Source organism: Varroa jacobsoni, unplaced genomic scaffold (genome assembly GCF_002532875.2).
Source record: "Varroa jacobsoni isolate VJ856 unplaced genomic scaffold, vjacob_1.0 scaffold_647, whole genome shotgun sequence".
In the NCBI taxonomy this organism is placed as follows: Eukaryota; Metazoa; Arthropoda; class Arachnida; order Mesostigmata; family Varroidae; genus Varroa; species Varroa jacobsoni.
Genome location: NW_019213549.1, coordinates 76,464 through 85,161, shown reverse-complemented (window position 1 = coordinate 85,161; position 8,698 = coordinate 76,464). Strand labels below are relative to the sequence as shown.

Below are 8,698 nucleotides of genomic sequence, written 5' to 3'. Positions count from 1 at the left end.
GATTGTGACAAAAATATGGTCCGGGTCACGTAGTGGCCCTTACTCCTGCCAACTTGACTAGCATTATTCCGGTTTCATGTAAATGTTGCTATTTCCTCCTTTCGTCTGTCTGATTTACGTTCATCTCTCGTATGCGGCATTTGATAGATGCCGGCGTAAGCGTCTGTCCGTCCTGTTTCACCAAATCACAGTTATTTGAAGCAGTCCTAAACTATTGCTTGCTTCTTACATACGCTTACGTAGACAGATAGATGTGTCTATGAGGGTAAAAGCCTTAATGAGTTTCGTTCACCTTCGTTAGTGGGTCTCTATGAGGGTTACTTTAAATCTAAATAGCTTTCTCTGTTCAGACCAACGACTTTGTTACACTGGTGAGCCAGACCTTCACAGAGCCTTCGTGTTTAACTGATCCTGTTGATTTGGTTGCGGCTGCTGCCAAAATGGCGAACTTGGAGAGATCCGAAGATCTGAGTAGGGCCACGGTCTGAAGATGAGGACAAGTCCGATTCGGAAATTCTGCTGGTGGACGCCGTTGGCCAGGGAAGCAACGAAGCATATGTCTTTGTTTCATTTGGCTGTGGCCTGCATCCCATGATATACCTAGGTCTGAATGGACCGAGTTCTCTCGCACATATGGCTAGTGGTGACTGAAGAAATACGAACCAGCGACATTAAAGACAAGTTCGTCATCAGAAGACAGTCAACAAGGGTCCGCCCGCCATCGCAGTCGGAGTTCGTATGTGTTGTATTATCTCAAATAAGGAACACGACGAAAACGGCCTGCTCTGTTTTCTAAAGGCCACTGTGTCCATATCAGCGAGAATGTGAGATGCTCGCCGTAGATGACTTGTTTAATAGAAGAACATAAACACACAACAGAATGCGAAACAACTCTACTCCTCGTCTATAATATGATCGACCTCATTTCGACGACAGTAGCGATACGCAGCGAACTGAAGTCTCACGTTGTGTGCCGATGAAACCTCGCTCGCGAAGGCGATTGTTGGACATGAAGATGTGTGGTGATCGCGAGCACCGCGAGGCTTGCTGCGTGCAAAGATCAATTAACGAATTAAACGAATTATGACAGCAAGATAAAGAGCAAAAACAAAAAAAAAAGACGAGGGCTGGTCCGCTTCGTTGGCATAGTGGGCTGATTATTATCGAATTGTAATCGAAGTACGAAGAGTACCGCAGACACTTAAAGAGAGGAAAGGTCGAAGTCAAACACTCTCTTCAGCAGGGCGCTGGCGGACGGACGGGAGAATAGATGTCGATGATAAAAGAAAAAACACCATAGACCAAGAATGAGCATTTTGCATGCTTACTTATGGCAATAAATGTATCCTAGAGAACTTTGCAATAGTACTAGCGCAGACGGTCGACGATTAACGGTAGCAACGCTGTTCGAACATAAGTTCAGATAGAAGTTCGTAACGAGGAGCTAGAACAAAACTTCAGCGGTGTCGTCGCAGAACGTGGCTGTGTCTTGGAGATTAAGGGCGACGTATTTGCTATTGGTTCAGTGCAAACGTGTAGCTTCACCGAGAGGTAATCTATCTACTTTCGAGAACCGGCAAAGTCAACGCAGAAAACGAGTTTGTAGTTTTATAATAGTGCGCTTACGGATGGCGGTACGTAGAGCGATAGGAGCGTTAAAAAGGGATTTCCTTGGATTGATTTAATGGGCTGTAAAGAAATTACATTTATATTCTGAATTATCCAAAAATAATAATCTTCAAGCAAACTTCGTTTGGGTGTTTCAATGCAATGATAATTTACAAAATTCAATTGGAAGTATTCTTTACGGGACTGGAGCAACGTGTTCGACGCAGCCGATTTGAAATTGCGTGTAAATTGTCTTCCGTGCCAATCGCTGAAGTTTCTGCAACGTCTGGATGTGCCTGCCGCTCGGCCCAGCCTGCCAGCGGATAGATCCCTTTTATGAAACCTAATCGAGGAAACTATTCATACATAATTTGAATTAGGTTTTAGTAGCCTTCGTGCATGTCATGCTCACAAATTGTTGATAAGGAAACCGTCATTGAACTACTTTTTCGTCATAACGCCAGGTAATTAATGATTTGGTGTCATACCACATAGCAAGTTCTTCAACGATTTTCCTCATCTTACTTTGTGTTTGTTGGGATTGCAGGACAAATCGATTTCGATTCGCGTCAAATTAGCGGATCCCTAATACAACTTAGAAGATTTGTTTCGACCACTGCCGGCAAGACGATACACAAATCAGGCAAAAAGTAATATGTGCTGCCAGCGCCATCACCTTATGTAGACTCCCACGTCCGAGGTAGGTACATCGTTGCCGCGACGGCTATCAGGCAAACTTGCAGTTGCGAATGTCGATCGCCGTCAAAATTCGATAAATGTACTTTAACATTGGTCATAGATACGGCGCCAACGGCGTTAAACTGTTAGTAAGTTATTTGCGTGAAGTATTTATCGAAGTTTTCGCCAGACATGAACGATCAGTCTATTTTTGGCTGTAACCAGCCACGATTTCTATGCCGTTCGACAGTATAAAAGTTAAGAAAAAAAGAAAAAAACTACCTTTACTACTACTAATTTAGGAAACAATCTAAAATATCTCCGGACTATGGTTAGCGCTAAATGACAACAATGAAAAGCTGTGTATGGCTTAGATGTTAACTTGAGCAGCCTATGTAAATAGACCTCTAGTTTATATATGTAACCCCTTATATTCTATAGGTTAGAAATGACGATTGCAACGTAGGTACATTTGAATTACCGGAGGGGTTCATTATTACGGCGTGAACATTTATAACTAACTTTAGAGGCGGTCTGTTCTTGTTAAGATCTATTTTTGCCCCACTACAAATATTGGATGTAGCTATATCGTTTGTAGATATTTATAACATACGCTTCGAGGCTGAATCCGGTAATTTGCCACATTTGTATGTATACTGTTTGGATTCGGTAGCATTAAAATAACTTGACTCCGCTTACCAGCAACAGGTTTCATTGCAACAGGGGCATTCGCGAAGCTGTTCACTGCTTTAGCTACTGGCCTCTGTGGAAGAGTTAGCCAAGTCTCGTTTCTGCATCTACATCAGCCGAGCTCTTATAGATGTTAGAGGTCTTCTTGGCAAGACCTTCCTCTTAGGCAGATGGTCTGAATAATTCACTTTGTTGCTCTATTCTTGAATACTTTTTCGTTCGTGGCCTACAGCCTAACCTCTAACCGCCTAACTACTTTGGCTATGACGCGGCTACAGCCGATTCCATGCCATGTATCCGAGCTCTATAATAGATTGTACATAGTTTAACCATGGATGTTGTTTGATCTGACTTTTATGAACTGTTAGCATACATAAGTAGGCGCAATTCAGGCGCTGTTTGAAGAAGAGCTAGCACGTTTGTAGCAAAATGTCAAATACAGATTAGCATATACTATGGGCTATTATGATTGATAAGTTTGGCCTGGTTTATCGAGGAACTGGTATTGTCCGAACTTGAAAAGTCATTACATAACCTACAGAGAAACTTTAACTGAAATGGAGCTGGGCTTTCCAGATCTGCCCCAAAGTTCTCTCACGCACTATTCAATTTTTGACAGATTTTTTGGACAGTCATCGACATTAAATTATGCTTGCCGCTTCCATTAGTATTATACAGGGCATTTTTACACTAATCTTTTAGGCTAAGCGTTTCGTAGAAGGCAGGGTACCGTCGGCGTACCCTTTTGTACAGCTAATTCCGCTGCCATGAGCTTCTTTCTCTAATACACAATACAACGCATCGTCGCCTATGAGCACACAACGCCAAAGGAGGTGCATCAATGTCGTTTGGCAACCTGTCACTGTAAAGCATAGTGGCAGTGTCGTTCGACTGATAGGAGTTACGAGTTAAATTACAAACTATCCTTTGATTAAAATGGCAGTTTATATTTCTTGTAATATAACGGGGTCTGTTGGCTAAGCGCACCATTGCTGGAATTCGCCGTTTTACCGCATAGTAACTATGGCCTGTATCATCCTAACATCGGACGTTTTTAAGAGACTCGCTTGATCCAGGAAGGGTCTCTGTGTCAATTTCCGCGCGGTATCTCTTGGAGGTGCGTCTCGTTATAGAGCTTTCGGGGAATGGCGGAGGGGCTTCGTTGTCGTTTTCGAAAACCCTGCTACGGTACGGCCAAGTCGGCTGTTTAGTGAACGAGGACTTTTAGGAGCGCCAGGGATGCAGTCGGTGTTTCGATTTCTGAACGAGTGAGTTTCCTCCATTTGTGCGATCATCTGCTTGTTGTCCTTAGCTGGTCCGTCTGGTTGTGTGAGCGACAGCGTGGGCGTTGCGCCTTTCAAGGCCCGAGTCCCGAGTCCTTTGCGTTGTGGAGGAGATCGGAGTGAGGGCAGTTGAGAGAAAGGTAATAAAAGCAACAGTTAAGGAGTGGTTTGGAGAAGTAGACAAAACGGACGGCGGCGAAATAGACGAACAACAGCGAAGAAAGTCAGTTGGGGGTCCGGTACCGCCGCCATAGGCGCAGTGGAAGCGACGGTCACTAAGGACGACTCGGGAGAAAAGTAACGTCTCTTTTAGGTCTTGTTGTTCGCCTTTTTCCTTGACTTCCCCCCGATGTGTCCGCGGTCTCGCCGACTGTAGCTCCTACTGCTATTTCTATTGCCGTTGTCCTGATGCTTCGTTCGGCGCTGTTGATGTTATAGCGTTCATTGGAGCACAGGTATACTTTCTATGGTAGAGTAGTCCAGTTCTTCTGAATGGTTATCCTGAGCTGTTTTTCTGAACGAGTTCTCTTGTGTTCTATTCGTTTTGTTCTTTCCTACTCCTGTTTCGAGTCCGGTATCTCTCGGCCCTTGTCGGGTTCCTGTCAGCGTCACCGTTGAGTTCATTCGTACGAACCGTTGCGAGTCCAGGCCCTTAAGCCATCTTCTTTTCAGTAGAAAAAGAAGACGTTCATTCCCTTAGTGTCATTTCGTCCCTTACGAACAACAGCCAGAGAATCAGTAGCAGTGGAGCCGAATTGCCGCGGTCGCTACTCATTCGCGACACCCCCAGACAAAGGGGACGTGCTGGGTCTGCATGAGGACCACCAGTTGACTAAGGAGAACAACCCCTGTTAAAGGCTTAGAAGACTCACAAGTACACCTGAATATTACTAGGGGGCAGCAAAATCAGCAGGGCTAAAGAATGGCCACTGCAAAAGAGTCATCAAGTCAACTGCCGTTTGGTCGTCCACGAACATTGTGGCAGCCAAACGCTTCGGTCTCGGTCGCCGTTTCGGGAGGATACCGTCGAATCCAAGACTAGAAGCGGTTCCAGGTCTAAGAAAGAAATAAGATGAGTGGAAAAGCAGACGAAAGTACAGCTAAATCGGAATGGCTGATTGCTGACGTAGACCCCCTGCTCCCTGAGCTCACCCTAAATCAGCGAACAGAACGAGGCTCGGTATAAACCTAAGCTACTTGAATGGTAAACGATACCTTGCTTGCTTACTTTTGTCATTACTCCTGGATTGGATATGTTTAATATTGCGATATCATAGGAAAGGTGCGGCAGGAAGGGTGGGCAGACGCGTCAATCGCCTAAGGTGTGAATTTGCTTAGAATTAGTTTAGAGAGTGCTTTAAAGCCAGAAGAAATTAGATAAAAGTATCAGTTAATTTGTAAAATCTGTCAAAAGCCATATAGGTCGTTTATGGGGTGTGACTTACCAGTAGGTTTAGTGAGTCAAAAATCCTTTCAAGTTAAGGTCGATTCAGAATTCTGAAGCCTATAGTATTCGTGGTGGACCTAAAAGGTTCTACTGCAACATCGATTGGCACATAGTTAATTTCGGACCGTTTTCTAGAAGTTGTTATGTTCCCAATGCCTGAAACAATCATAGAGGTTTTATTGTAAATATTATTCCCGTGTCGATAATGACTTTTTATAAGTAATTATGATAATTTTATAGCGTGGATATTAACTTTTTGATTAAACTATGGCTATTGTTCACCGGCCTATGTGCCTTTTAAATCTACGGCATTCGAACGTTTCGACTGGTTGTACTATTCCGAATTCGGACAAGGGTCACCAAATAAAGAAACAAACAATAATTTATAAGAGGTCATTGGTTGTACTATATAGTGTGCTTATGTAAATTCTAATGCTATGGGAGGTAAAAGTATTTCTAAATAGCGATATTTCACGTATCATATACGACCGACAACGATGCTGACTAGGACATATTATATGTGTCAAATTTACCACTATGAAACGCGTAAATTGTCATATTACAGAAATCATATGGTGTATGTACGCCAATCAATAATCGAGACTGAAACAGTTGTTTACTTTTAAAAGTACTTAATATCTATCATTCAAACTTAGAGGTGACTCTATATGGCGTAATACGCACTACAACACTGTCAAATATAAGTTAATATTCTGATATTGATAAAGTTATCAAAGCAAACTCGGCTCACCTGTAGTTTCTCGACACGTTGCTTCCTTACCACAGTATAGGAAAACTCTATCCTTGCCAACTATAGTCTATAATAAAGCGGATAAAGATTACGAGGGGAAGAGGGAAAATTTGGACTTCTTAGGAACGGAGGCTTTCCGGCTATCGAAGGAAAGACTATATGGTGAGCCAGCGAGCGGGCGAGCAACTGACTGAGGCATTTGGCAACATAAATTTCTATTACGCCCCCTGGAGGCGTCACCCCCAAAGTGGGTCTCTTAACGACCCATACCATAGACGACCCTACGATGGCCCCAAAGAAAGACCCTCGCAAAAGGAGCAGCGGGGTCGCCGTCAGGCCTCTGGCCGTTCGCGCTCATCAGACATTTGGTTTCCCAGACCCCCTCCCCCCCCCCGCCGGTTCGCCGGTCCGTTCAACGAGAATAAAGTGCCGTACTACCTCCAACACCTCCAGCTGCTGCTACCATTGCTGTTGGTGGGGCAGTTTCTCCGCTAGTTCCTGCCGCTAACTGCAGCAGCTGGCCAAAGGAACGGGGTTGAAAGCAGTTGTTGCTAGAAGTCACAATATGTCGTCCTTTGTTGCTAACGACCGCGAATGCCAGTGGCCAGTAATGGTAAGATAATGTTGGTGTTAACTGATCACATCAGAAGAGACAAGTTTCAAATATTGCCGCCAAAATAAAAACTGACGAACGGTGGGACCACAGATGTTGCGTAAAAATGAAAAAAAAACAGAAAAGAACCTCTGAATAGACTTTTTCTGTGCTAACTCAGATGTAGCGAAAGGTGTCGCGGACCAGAGGTAAGACCGACAGGGCAGGTTTGACGAAGCAGTCAATATATAGTTTTTTTTGTAAATCTATATATTTCTCTAATGATGTCGATAAAATGCCGTGACAAAAAATCATTCCCAAGATTTCAACAGTATTTGAGATATAACTGTTTCTTTATAGGTAGTCAATAATAAGGTGGTACGGCAACTAAAAACAATGGATCTTTACAAGAAAAACTCAAAGTTTAAACGAGTACAACACGTTCGTATGAAATTACTTCGTTACATTCATTCATTAAAAATAGGCTTGCTTTCAATCATTATAACCAATAAAACATGTAAAAAAAGAGCAATGCTACTTCGTCCCATATGTTCCGCAAAATTATTAATAATCCATTTTTCTTCGTACACATATTTGCTAGTTATCATGAACAAGACTATAAATTTAAGCTCAAAATACTAACTCTGCGTTCTCTTTGGAAGCGCGCCAAATTCAAATGCCTCCAGGTCGACCCTAAAGTGCCCGTTGAATAAAACACCCCTTCATTTCTCGTATTTTCCGTCACTCTGGCAGACGGTTAGTAAACAGTGTCATTCCCAGCGCCCTCTGCTGTGGTTCCACTAGAAAAGTCGATAACACGAACTACCAGCCCGTCGAGCTAGCCTTCTGCTTGAAGCCGTTTCCGCCCTTTGGCGGCATTCCCTATCTATTTGCTTTACTCAAGACCGCGTGCGATCTGTCTTGAGAAGTCGTTCTCAGTTGGGGGTGCTCGAACGGGTGCGGGATTTACCCCTAGTCCGAAACCACCACAACCGGGATTGTGTAGACAGGAACTGTGGAAGAGTCAACTGCGTTTAGCAGAGGCGGGAGGGGTAGGCGGCCGGGAGGAAGTCTTGCAACAAAGTAGATTCGAAATTATTTTTCCGTTGAAGTAGCTGACCAACGACTGGACCAACTGCTTGAAAAGGCATAATCCAAAAGCGAGAAAGCAAAGAGATAGGGAATATTTACGTGGTGCGCTGCACTTAACTATTTAAGCAACTCAGCACCGATTTAGTTAAGTTGATCAGTGGCCTATAGTGGTCCGACTCGACCTATAGTCGGACCGAGTCGCTAACGCGCAGTTGCTTTCCACTCGTAGTCAGGCCAGCAGCAACAGCTGGGCAAGACATTTATAGCTTTACGTGTGAAGCTGAACAGAGAATGATGACAGGTGCGACCCGATGATCATACCATAACATATATAGTCGACAGCCAAGGAAATAACGTGACACGTTAATATGGCCTTTGTTTTCATTGCATTAACCCCCTTTAGACGTCCGTCAAGTCGTTGTCGTGCTTTCGATTGAGGTACTGGTTGTTTAGAGGAGTCAATTAAGGGGAACTTCAAGGAAACCTGTAAGGTAGTTGAGGAGAGAATAAATTCATGGAAGTATTATGGATATATATATATATATATATATATATAT

General features: G+C 43.6%; 1 long non-coding RNA gene across 2 annotated transcripts in view; it reads left to right on the top strand.

Annotated features, from left to right (window-relative positions):
- The first annotated feature begins 1,117 nt into the window (after positions 1–1,117).
- LOC111262324 (uncharacterized) overlaps positions 1,118–8,698 on the top strand; it is a 9,887-nt gene continuing 2,306 nt past the window's right edge. For both annotated transcript variants that reach the window (XR_002681525.2, XR_015311885.1), the window contains exons 1-2: positions 1,118–1,551; positions 2,156–2,308. This is a non-coding gene — a long non-coding RNA (uncharacterized LOC111262324). The remainder of the gene's footprint in view (positions 1,552–2,155; positions 2,309–8,698) is intronic.